Below are 12827 nucleotides of genomic sequence, written 5' to 3'. Positions count from 1 at the left end.
CTTTATATTGAGATTTAAACATGTGATCATCATGATCAACAGTCGTGATCGCATTATTGTCGGAGGACACATATTCCAACAATCTCCCACTTGTCCTCGACAAGTGTGCGTCACCAATTCTCTTGTCCTATTACTATCTCCCACTCAATGCAAGGTGTCTTTCAGGTCGTACTTGCAAGTGATCATATCGAGAGTGGTTTCCTCGATCTGGAGAATAACTGATTGACCGGAGTTATCTATCATAGATACCTTCCGAGCGTTGCCACGCATTTCCAGTTCATTACTCCTCGAGTGGCCCTGAGATATTGTTATAACCCTGACTAGGGGTGGACAATTCCTATCGCACTCATTCCCTTCAACTAGCCACAGCCATCATAACCCAAAATGTGCCCATTTGACCCCATTTACGAAGGTCGTAGTAACACAAATCAAAGTTAATCTGAAACTGTGCCATCTTAGGTGAATATTCTTTAGTCAAAAGAATCGACTCATTCGAATACTATAGCAGCTCTCGCCACGACCAGGCTATATAAATTTGCCAGAACTCTATAAGCGGTCATTAGGCCCGACAAAATGTTCCTAATATCATGCCTATGTGATCGACTAGTCATCTCACATGACTCTATGGCACTTGAACTTGCCATCAATCGCATCACACTCTAGTCACTTCGAGACGTCACCTCATGTAAGTAACTATGGGAAAATACAATGTTAATCCATGTTCACTTTAACGGGGTTCAATTGTCTCCACAACCCGTTTGGATATAACAATGTACAAGGTGAGTTAATAATAACTCAAACAACAAATGTCGACATCACACTCGGGTAGTCAATATCATATTACAACCTTGTGATGTATATCGTAAGTGTAAACACTTATTGATTGCAATAGAAGTTTAACCTGCCATGTGTCCATGTGTTCAAACTTCTTACACTTGCATTTTCCTTTACATTCATGTTCTCTCTCATAGCATGAACCTTACCAAGTACACATCAAGGTTCGCGACCTCGGTTTTGGTTCTTTATCTTGAAAGAACTTTCTTATCGATTATCACATAACGAACGAATTTGTGGTGAATGATATAACTTGTACTGATCAAGTACTTCATCCACACACAATGCACTAGGTACATGTTTTGTAGAGTCTTGCAACAATTTGCCAAGACGATTGGCCTAACACTTCTCACAAGTCCTAGCATAGTTAGGAAAGATTAGTTTTGAGTAACTTCTTATTCAACTAAGTATCTTTCCAAAACTTCTTATTTCTCTTTCTAGGCTTGAAAGATTTAGGATTCTCATAAATCCTTACATGTGCTCGGATTTTCATTAATATGCGCAACCTCTTGACACATTTAAGAGCATTCTGACAAACACCGAAATCGCTCATCAGATTCTACTCGAGAATTCATGACGTTTCCATTGTGGCTTACCAATGAATCATCATGCTCTTATGCATATGATTCACTATTGGACATGTGCATGATTATTCTAATGGCGGAAACATTAGTTACTAATAATCATGAGATCAACCATTCATAGGTTCAATGAATGACCATGACTGCTAATGGCAATTCCATTTTCATCTATATGAATAACATATGTGTATGTTGATATGATGTGTATTTCTTAATACTAATCCAATATTTCTTGTCGTAATTGGATTCATCATAGTCCAAATTCATCCAGAATTGAAAACTCAAAACTTCCTCTATGAAGGAAGGTGTTAGCTCGTCATTCTTTAATGAGTGGTGAGTTGTAAACATTCAAAGGATGATAGCTCCCACTAAATTCCATGTCTTCACATGATAATTTCCTAACTCCCACTCAATTCCACATATTTCGTAATTGACTTCTCAATCGAAATTTTTCAAGAATTGAAATATAAATTGCATTGCCAAGTTATTAAGATAAAACCATATATGTTCCCATCATATCCCTTCAAAATACCTATTTCGAAGAGGTCTCATTTTAACCTTACGGAAAGAGATTTTAAATCTCTAACACACTCATGTCATAATGATGTGTAGCAATGTCATTATTCAAATATAAATAATATCTAGAACACGTCCTTCGAAATACCCTTTCGGAAGGAGGTTTAACCATTTCATAATGAGGTTAAGCAATGACATTTGCGTGTTTAAAACTTGGCCATTGAAGATATCGGTATATCAATCTTTGCAACTCGATCATAACTAGTATGTTACTATGATTCATTTAGGCTCTTAAGTAAATCTCATGGTTGAAACTATTGGTCAAAATTTATCATATAGAACTTAGTCAAAAAACTTGTTAAGACTTTACATTAGTCATTTTTCTTCCAAAACTTTCTTTTGGTCTCCTCGTGTAGTTATCATAAGAATATGTTCTTTCGATTACTTCACTTGGTCGCTTTTGTCATATAGAACTTACTTGAGACCATAGATCTCATCTATTTGGTATACTATGTAAATAGATATACCTTCATTCAAATCATTCTTTCTTGCGTAGATCTTCATTTACACAAGTACACAATTTTTATCTTGTCTCGTGTGTTGTGTCCTCATTTTTCTCCCACTCTATCTTTAGAATAAATACACTATAGATTCAAAGATAGCATATGAGACACAAATAATGATGTTGAAGTTGTAAGGAGAATTATCTCATAGATTGACTTAATAGTTTTAGATTTCATATGTGTACTTGGTGATTGACATACCTTTAAGAGAGTTCATAGACTCAAAATCGCTTTATAAATGATCATAAACAAGCCTTAAGCATGTGGACATATAATGAAACCCGTCATTATATTTGTCTATTAGATCACTTTAAGTTATATGTTTCTAAGAACAAGCATTTAAACATGAATTTTAGAACAAAAGGATAAAATGATAAAACGGGTGACTTGGGTTGCAAACCAAGTCACCATTATCCAAATACAAACCATTATCCAAAATACCTTTCCATGTTGAACACGGAAACTTAAGGTTCTAAAATCCAAAACATAATTTAAAGTAAGACAATGAAAAGCAAAGCTCCATGAAAGCTATCCCTAGCTTCTTGATGGTTTCTCATGCTTGCGTTTCCTTTCCCTTGTCTTTGCTTGGTGGAGGCCCTATTTACAAATAAAAAGGGAGATACATTATCACAACTTTGCATCATAATACCATAGTTGAATTAGAAACATAAAAGAAGGATAGTCATTTACTTACTGGAGTAATCTTTCCAGCCTTAATATCACCAAGGTATTTGGAACAATTTCTTTTCCAATGTCCCATATCATTACAATAATGGCATTTATCAAGAGGACCCTTCTTGATTTTTGAAGTGCTAGCTTCACAAGTCTTAGCTTTGGTGAATGTGGGAGTTTGCTTCTTACCCTTCCTCCCATTCTTCTTGAACTTCCCCTTACTCTTAGTGCTTATGTTAAGCACATCTTTTGGAGGGTTCACATTTAACCCCATGTCCCTCTCGGCTTACACAAGTAACTTGTGCAATTCTTCAAGAGACACATCCTTGTCTTGCATGTTAAAATTGATCGAGTCCATTTCGTTTCACAAATTAAGCATATGTGGTCGTTGGTCAATGGTCGATACAAAACACAATTTATACTTCACAAACAACTCTACAATTAGTAAAGAGGCAAGTAAAGGTCGGATCCCAAGGGACGGGTATTGAAATGAGAATTCTATTGTAACTAGTAGTGTCTAAGGGGTGTCACAAATTGGGTTGATGTAGAAGGTTACTAAACTAAAATAGCAATGAAAATAAACTAGCAAGATGAATAAAATAAGGGGTGTAAACAATTGATTAAAAGCACTAGGGTGTCATGGGTTCATAGGGGATTCATGGGATATGATCATACAAACATGTTCTCAAATTATAAGCAAGCAATTATTGTTGTGATGGATTGAGTTGGGTTATATCTTACAATCCTAGGAAAGTTTGGGTCCCGGAGCCGAATCGATTAGATTGTACAACACCTACAAGTCGACTTAATCTTTCCTACTCAACACATGCATGGTCTAACAAGACTCAAGTTGGGTTATGTCTTACAAGTCAAGTTGAAAGGATAGAAGATGATAGTAAATGCAAGGATTCATAGGCTTAGCATTTCATCAAATATAACATGTGCATGTATTAAGATCAAAACAAGCAAGCAAATAAGATATGAAAGCATATTAATTTAAGCATGAATCATTCCCCATGTTGGTTTCCCCTAATCACCCATTAAACCCTAGCTAAGAGACTACTCACTCATTATCATATTGATCATGCTAGAAAGGTTGTCAATCATACTAACATAATGAAACATGATGAATAAATGAAAGTAATTAGCAATAATTTAAAAGGGATTAAGAGATTATACCTACTAATGATTCCAATAATAAAGCAAGAATAATAGAAGTACTTTGAATCCTAGATTGAGAGGTTGTCAATCTCCCAATAATAACCCAAATAATCTTCAATTACCCAAAATAAAGTAAGAACAAGAGAGAGATTAAAGAACTAAAACTTGGATTAAAACTTGATTAATACTTGATTACAATATTGAAGAGAGATTTGATTGATATTAACTACACTAATTATTGATAAGAAGAACATGCTCCTCTAATTAGACTAATGGGGTATTTATAGTGAAAATTAGGGAGGATGCATTAGGGTTAACTAAGGGCTAAACTAGTAATTACACTTTTTAAGTTGAGCAAGGAGACTCCGGTATTCTCCGAGAGAAGGGCTTCTCTAATCGTAGCTTGAAGAATGAAAACGTGCTGTACTGAAATCCGTGCGGATGGGAGTCGGGACGGCCGGATCTGGGCTGGAGAATCCGAGCGGATCCTTGGGCAAGACGCTCGGATTGGCGAGGGGGAATCCGAGCGGATTCCTTTGAGGGACGCTCGGATTGGGCTTGGGCGGACGGACGGATTGTGTACAATCCGTTCGGATTGTCTGGCAAAGATCTTTTCTTCTTCTTTTCTTTCCTTTTCTTCATGAATTCCTTGGGGATTTCCTTGGGGACTCAAGGATCCTTTTCTCAACAATGCTCTTCTACTATGCTATGTACAAAGGCCTTCTAGTCTTGTCTCTCCTTGATGCTTGGTCATTGAATATGATCAATTTAGCCTTGTTTTGCCATGAAAATGCAAGATTCTTACTCCTTTCCTACCAAGGGATCAAAATCTCAAAGAATATGCAAAACAAAGAACTCAAGATAAGAAATGACCCAAATAGGCACTAAAAAGCATGGAAACAATGGTAATTCGGGGGGCTAAATATGCGCCAATTATGGTCACATCAAATATCCCCAAACCGAACCTTTGCTCGTCCCGAGTAAAGAGGTGACAAAGACTAGGACCAATACTAACCTAACCTAATAATAATAGCCGATATGAGACAATTAGCGGGTCTCACTCCGCCCCTTCAACTCACAACAAGACAACCATGAGGTAGGATGCCTTCTTGCAAGGCAAGGTGGGTCTTGCCAAAATGGCGACACATCCAAACATTAAGCACACAAAATCAAGTAATGGATGCATCTACAAAAGAATAGCCACTTTCCTCATCTAAGTGGCGGAAATTATCTACAAGGGAAGCAATTCAAGGGTACACAATCCTTCATAGATGCAATTTGTTCAAACTACTAAGCCTAGAAGGATACCAATAAATCACCTCCAAAATGTGTCAAGCTAGGGTACCTTTGTCCTCAATCGTTAAATGCTTTTGTCAAGAGTAGACTCCCTATGGTGTTAGAAACACTGGAGGATCGCGGAATTCCCCCTCTTGCCTAGACAAGAAGAAGGGTCGTCCCCTCTCTACCATGCACAAAAATGGATACGATGGATAAAGGGATCGATAGATATTTGAGTTTCACTTTGGGAGTTTGCTTTGTTTTTGTTTTCCCCCCAATTTCATTGGTATTTGACATTTGAGAACACTTTCTTTGCCATTTCTTTTGATTTTTGGCATTTCAATACTTGACAACTTTTTGAATTTCTTTTTTTTGAACATTTTCAAAGTCACCCCAATTAGTAACGAGGGTGCCTTGTATTTGAAGCTTTAGGAGTTTATTTTGATCCTCTTTTCTTTTGATGCATTTTTGCAAACTTTCTTTCATTTTTCATTTCATTGAACTCAAATTGATTTCTTTTTGTGCCCATTCCCTTTGATGACAAAAATGTATGGTAGAACATGGATGAATGATAGAAGTATGCATGGTTTCAAGGGTCACCTTGGAATAAACGGTAGCCAAGGAGTTATCACACCACAAGGTACTCTTGACTAGGCCTTAAACCATGGGTCAAAGGATACTAGCATGACACATCCTAGGGTGTTTTACAAGTATTCTAACAAGCAAAGTCTTAAGAATAAAAAGCATCTACTAGGGCCTATATACACTTGTCAAGCTTCCCAAATAGACGGTTTCGCAAAATTTTTCTAACATGCAAACTACATGCCATGATGCAACTAACATATAAACATCCTAATGCAAATGATTCTACCAACTAATATGACATATAAACTAAATGCAATCCTAAGTTCACATTGTTTTTACCGCATCAATCAAAATAAAGCCACATAGTCATTAACATAAAGAGGAAAAAGGAGATTGGAAAGATCATACCATGCGGTCTTCAATATCCTCATGTCTCGGATGTGGCGTAGTCAATCAAAGTGAACAAGGATAAACAAACACAATATATACAAGACAATATATACAAAGGAAATGAACTTGTTTTTGGTTTTTCAATTTTTCAATTTTTATGGTTTTTGAAAATTTTCAATTTTTATGGTTTTTGAATAAAAGTTAAGTGTTAGAATTCCCATCCCCACACTAATATGGGCATTGTCCTCAATGGCCAAAATGATGGAAATTATGCAAAAATGATGCATGATTTCTATACTAAATGCAATTCTACACTAAGCTATACTACATGATGCATGGTTTTTGTTATGACGGAGAGGATAATTTAGATTACCTCCCGTTGTGTATGCATTAACTTCCCCAAACCAAATAAGACACTATTGCTAATGTCAAAGCATGGGTATAGTTCATGCACACACTATGCTATGCATGAAACTAGATTGTCATTTTGGATTTTCAAAAAATGGGAACAAAAAAGAACACCTCAATGGAACCGAGGTGTGAGTCCTTTGATGTTGCTAGGACTAAACCAACGATGATCAAAATGAAATAAAATACAAAGAGATATAGACAAACCATGGGAGTGTAGGAGTCTCCAAGGCTAGTCTTCCATCATGCTATTATCATCACCACTTCCCTCATGAGAAGCGGTCACATTGCCACTTTCCTTGGCACTTTCTTCATCACTTTCTCCATCATCTTGCTCATCATTATCTTCACCATCTCTTTCTTCATCTCCACTTGCTTCTTCCTCAATATTATCATCAATTTCTTCACCATTTTCAACAACCTCATTGTCTTCCACCACGTCCCTTGATGCACCCGGAAATAAGGCTTCTCTATCCGCCCAACTAGGCAAAGGATAAGATGGATCAAGGAGTCCTTGCCTAGCTAGATGTAGGAGGGGAGGATATTGAGCCAAATATGCATTCTTCCGATCTTCATAAGCTTGCTTGTGCATGGCTTGCATAAGAAGAGTGACATAGTCTTTTCCAATTTCAACTCCTTGCGGTTTGAACTCTTCATACACAAAGGGGTAAGGTGGTATAACAATGGAAGAGGAGGGAGTTTCATGATCACCCTTTTGTTGTTGAATGATGTACTCGGCTTCTTCGGATAGGGGAAGTAAATAGTTGGTCCGGTGGACACTAAGACGGCAAATCTTTGCGGGTAAAGTGAATGATCGAGCCTCACTAGTAAGCCACCCATACTTGGTATCAAGGGGATTGTGAGCAACCCACTTAAACTTGTTAATCAAGATGGACATATCAATAAGATGGCCACCATCCTTAGCCTTGTACTTGCTATCCTTATTGAAATTAGGATCAAAGTGCTTGGCTAGGACCGTGACAAGGCCGCCATTAACAATAACGGTTTGACCCTTCTTCCCACTATCTACATGGAGCCATCTATCAACCAATAGCCTCAAAGAGTTGTAAGGCTTGGTGTGAATTCTTCCAATATTCAAAGTTGATTCAAGGAGAATAAAATCGAGTCCCGTGAAATGATTGGTGTCTTTCCTAGCAATTATGGTATTTCCCACAACTTTGTGCCATATTCTTATGCCCGGATGATGGACCAAGAGAGCACGACAAGCATGAAAATCTTCAAATTTCTTCCCGGAGATTGCCTCCCAAAGAGGCTCGGGATCATACTTCCCATATTGCTTATAATATTTATGTTCATCGCTAAGACCCAAAATTTCACCCAATTCCGGAAAGGTAATGCGTCTACTAGTGTTAGCTAGACGAAACTCAATATTTTCCCTATTCTCAACTTTTGTCACTTTTAAAGAACTTAAGAATTCCAAGACAAGGGAGGGGTATGTTACTTCCTTCATTTCAAACAATTTCTTCAAACCCATGGCATTGAAAAAGACTCTTGTTTGTTCAAGAACACCCAACTTCTCTAAAGCATCTTGACATATGAATTTGGTGGATTAGATTTGTTTCATAGCAAACTTGACAAATGTATTTCTATGGGTATCGGAAATGAATGTTACCTCCGGAAAATGCAAGAGTTGATCGATTACCGGAGTAGAAGGTGATGCTTCCATAGGAATTTGTTGTTGTTGTTGCACTACTAAGTTTGGTGTTGATACCACCATTGCCAAAGCTTTCTTTGCTTGTAGAGCTTTTTGCCTTTGAGAGAGAGCCTTTGCTTTTGGTGCCTTTATTGCCCTTGTTGCTCCCTTTGTTCTTGCCATTTGATGAACTAACCAAGTAAAGAGTCAAAAATCTTCAATTTGTAGAATGCCCAAATCGATTTGAAGGTGAAAGGCTTTGCCTTTATAAAAACAAAAATCGATTCAAAGGTTGAAGAATTTGTTCTTGGTTTTGATTGTTAATGAAGATGGAGTGATTGATTTGTTGTTTGAAAGATGGTTTGATTTGATTTTGGTGGGTTTTGTTGAGGGTTTTTGTTTTTGAGATGGAGAGGATGAGGGTTTTGATGTTATGGGTAGTGTTTATGAATGAATGAATGAATGAGTGAAGGTGGGGTGGGTATTTAAAGAACTCGACAATTTTAGGACGCAGGGACAATCCGTGCGGATTTGGGCGCAATCCGTGCGGATTCTACAGCTTCAAAATTTTCAAAATCCCGCCTAGAGACGGGCGGATTCTGGGGAATCCGCTCGGATTCTTCTGAGATGAGACGGGCGGATTTCGTGCAGGACGGACGGATTCTTGTCCAGAGATTTTTCCTTGTTTTTCTTCAGCTGCGAGACGGGCGTCTTTTTCAAAAGACGGACGGATTCTGTGAGACGGGCGTCTTTCCAGAAATCCGCTCGGATTCTTTGTGATCAAGAAAATTTGCAATTTCAACACAGCCCAAGACGGGTGTCTTCTCGCAGACGCTCGGATTTTTGTTGCGAGACGGGCGGATTCTCGGGAATCCGCTCGGATTGGTCCTTGTGTACACGGATTGATTCCATCCGTGCACCAACGCATTCCCTTATCATTCTTTCTTTCTTTCTTTCAAATCTTGTGTTCTTCATTGTGGGGGCACTACTAAGGCATGAATAGCCTAGGCAATTGCCATCCCCACACTAAGGTAAAGCACTACACATCAATTAAAATTATTAGTCCCTCCCTCACTTCTCTCTTACATGACAATTATTTTGATCAAAGTAAATAAAATCCAAAAATGACAAAAATGCAATACAAAAATTGAAATGTAAGTTAGGGAGTTAGAAATATTTACAAGTGGTGGTTTAGGGAGGACTCCACCAAACTCTCATTCTTGATGAGATGTCAAGGGGGCATGTTCAAGGTGTTGTTGATGTTGCTCAACACCTTGAAGAAGTAATCAAAAGCTTGTTCATTGTTATGGTAGAGGTCCTCAATAGACCGTGGCCCTTGTTGTTGATCATGATCGATGGCATGCCCAATGTAGGGATTAAAGATCCCTTCAAATTCGTCGTCCCAAAGACCACAAACTTCATTGAGTTGATCATTGAAAATCTCTTGCTTAGATGGAGACAACTCTCCCAATTTCTTCTCTTGGCCAATGAGGCCATCATCTTCTTCCTTGGTTGATTTTGATGAGCTTTTCAAGCTCTCCTTGTCACAATTCACTTGCTCTTTGAATGGAGCATCTTCAACTTTCTTCCTCCATTGGAGTTCCGATTTCTTCTTTTCATCTTTTCGGCTATAATGATCAATCATGAAACATGGCTCATGCAAACGAGGAGCTCTCATGGTTTTGTCAAGATTAAAAGTTATGCTTTCATCTCCCACTTCTAGAGTGAGCTCTCCATGTTTCACATCAATCACCGCACCCGCGGTGTGTAGGAAAGGTCTTCCTAAGATGATTGGAATGTTGGAATATTCCTCCATATCAACAATGACAAAGTCCACCGGGATGAAAAACTTCCCAATTCGCACGGGGACATCTTCCCATATCCCTAATGGTGTCTTCGTCGATCTATCGGCCATTTGAAGAGTGATATTGGTGCATTTAAGCTCTCCCATTCCCAACCTTTTACTTACCGAGTACGGCATGACACTCACACTAGCCCCTAGATCACATAAGGCTTTGTTGATCGTTGTGTCGCCAATGGTACACGGTATTGAGAAGCTTCCCGGATCCTTTAACTTTGGAGGTGAACTCCCTTGAAGTATTGCACTACTCACCTTAGTGAAGGCGATAGTCTCAAGTTTCCGGATCGACTTCTTCTTTGTGAGGATATCCTTCATGTACTTTGCATAGGCCGGAACGTGATTGATTAATTCCGTGAAAGGAATTGAGACTTCTAAGTTCTTCACAATTTCCATGAACTTCCCAAGTTGATCATCAAATTTAGGCTTGGCTTGACGGCTTGGAAAAGGAAGTCTAATCACAATGGGCTCCTTCTCTTTGGCTTTATCTTCATTTTTCTTTGAACTTTCTTCCTTTGATGATCCCCCTTCTTTGGGACTTTGCACCACAACTTCATTCTCACTAACTCTCACAACTTCATCCTCAACTTGCTTCTTCGGTGCTTCATATCTTGTACCACTTCTCAAGTGAATGGCACTAACCGTTTCATGTCTAGGGGGATTACTTTGTGGTGGTAATTGCCCCTTTTGTCTTTGTGAGCTTGAAGATGCGAGTTGGGTCAATTGTGTTTCCAACATCTTGGTGTGAGCTAGAATGTTGTTGATGGTGGTGTCTTTTGCTTGGCTATCTTTTTGCATTTGGGTGAAAAATTCTTGTTGATTCTTTTGCATTTGGAGGACCGCTTTTTGGACATCAAAACCTTGGTCATTTTGGTGATTGTATGGATTTTGATTTTGGTAACCTTGGTTTTGATTGTAAAAGGGTCTTTGATTTTGATTTCTCATGGGTGGTGGAGTGTATGTTGTTTGAGGGTTTTGAACATTTTGGCTTTTGTATGAGAGATTTGGATGGAACTTGGTGTTTTCATTGTAAAAGTTGGAATAAGGGGTACCACTTTTGTAAGCTTGGAAAGCATTAACTTGTTCGGTTGTTCCCCTACATTCACTTGAGTCATGACCCAAGGTTCCACAATTCTCACATATCCCGCTTGGGATTGATGAGGCTGCCGTCATGGCATTGACATGATGCTTTGATGATTTTGAGTTTTCCTCAAGTCTAGCCATAGCTTGTTCAAACTTCAAGTTGATTGTGTCAATGTGAGCACTAAGTTGAGCACCCAATTGAGTAACGGTGTCCACTTCATACTTTCCCCTAGTAGCCTTGCGAGGCCTACTATATTGTGAATTATGGACCGCCATTTCCTCAATCTTGTTCCATGTTTGATTGTCATCAACTTCGGTGAACATTCCATTTGATCCCATATTGAGAATATTCCTAGAATCTTCATATAAACCATTCCAAAATTGTTGCACTAAAAACCATTCGCTAAGTCCATGGTGAGGACATGAGCGACAAATACCTTTGAACCGCTCCCAAGCTTCATACAAAGATTCTTCATCCCTTTGCTTAAAACCCGTAATTTGAGCTCTTAGCATATTGGTCTTTTCCGGTGGGTAGAATTTTTTTGTAGAAAGCTAGAGCTAGCTTCTTCCAAGAATCTATTCCAAGGGTGGCCTTATCAAGGCCCTTCAACCATTGCTTTGCGGTGCCGATTAACGAAAAAGGAAATAAGACCCATCTTATTTGGTCTTGAGTCACGCCCGTTTGAGAGATAGCTTCACAATAATCGCAAAAGGTTTCCATATGAGAATGAGGGTCCTCACTAGGCATTCCCCCGAATTGGCTCCTCTCAACTAGTTGAATGAAGGCGGACTTGGCAATAAAGTTTCCGGTAAGATGTTGTGGGGTAGGAGTACCATTTGGTAAATCCTCCTCGGTGGGTATAGAGTGTGACGAGAATTTAGGCATTGTAGGTGGATTTTGTGTGGTATTGTTTAATGGGTTCTCTTCTCCTTCTATTGCGAAAGGATTGACAAACTCACTAGTGGGTTGAACAACTTCACCAACACCTCCCAAATTCCTCCTAACAAGTCTCCTATTATTCGTCAAGGTTCTCTCGATTTCACGGTCAAAAGGTAACAAATCTCTTTGTAACCTTCTAGACATGCAAAATATCAAACAACTCGAAAACAATTAGAACAAACCTTGAGGAGTTTTACTTCCCAAGGTGAAAAAGACACAACTAAAAACAATAAAAGAAATCTTAAATCAATTAAACACCGTCCCCGGCAACGGCGCCATTTTTGATCGAGTCCATTTCGTTTCA

General features: G+C 38.6%; 1 non-coding gene across 1 annotated transcript; it reads left to right on the top strand.

The window, feature by feature from the left end:
* Nucleotides 1-11989: 11989 nt before the first annotated feature.
* LOC141589099 (small nucleolar RNA R71) lies at nt 11990-12096 on the top strand. The gene has a single exon (XR_012520052.1). It is a non-coding gene; the product is annotated as a small nucleolar RNA R71 (small nucleolar RNA).
* The last annotated feature ends 731 nt before the right edge of the window (nt 12097-12827 follow it).

This window comes from Silene latifolia, chromosome 6 (assembly GCF_048544455.1).
Source record: "Silene latifolia isolate original U9 population chromosome 6, ASM4854445v1, whole genome shotgun sequence".
Classification (NCBI taxonomy): domain Eukaryota; kingdom Viridiplantae; phylum Streptophyta; class Magnoliopsida; order Caryophyllales; family Caryophyllaceae; genus Silene; species Silene latifolia.
Note: the sequence above shows the minus strand (reverse complement) of the source record. Positions and strands in the feature narration are given on the sequence as shown.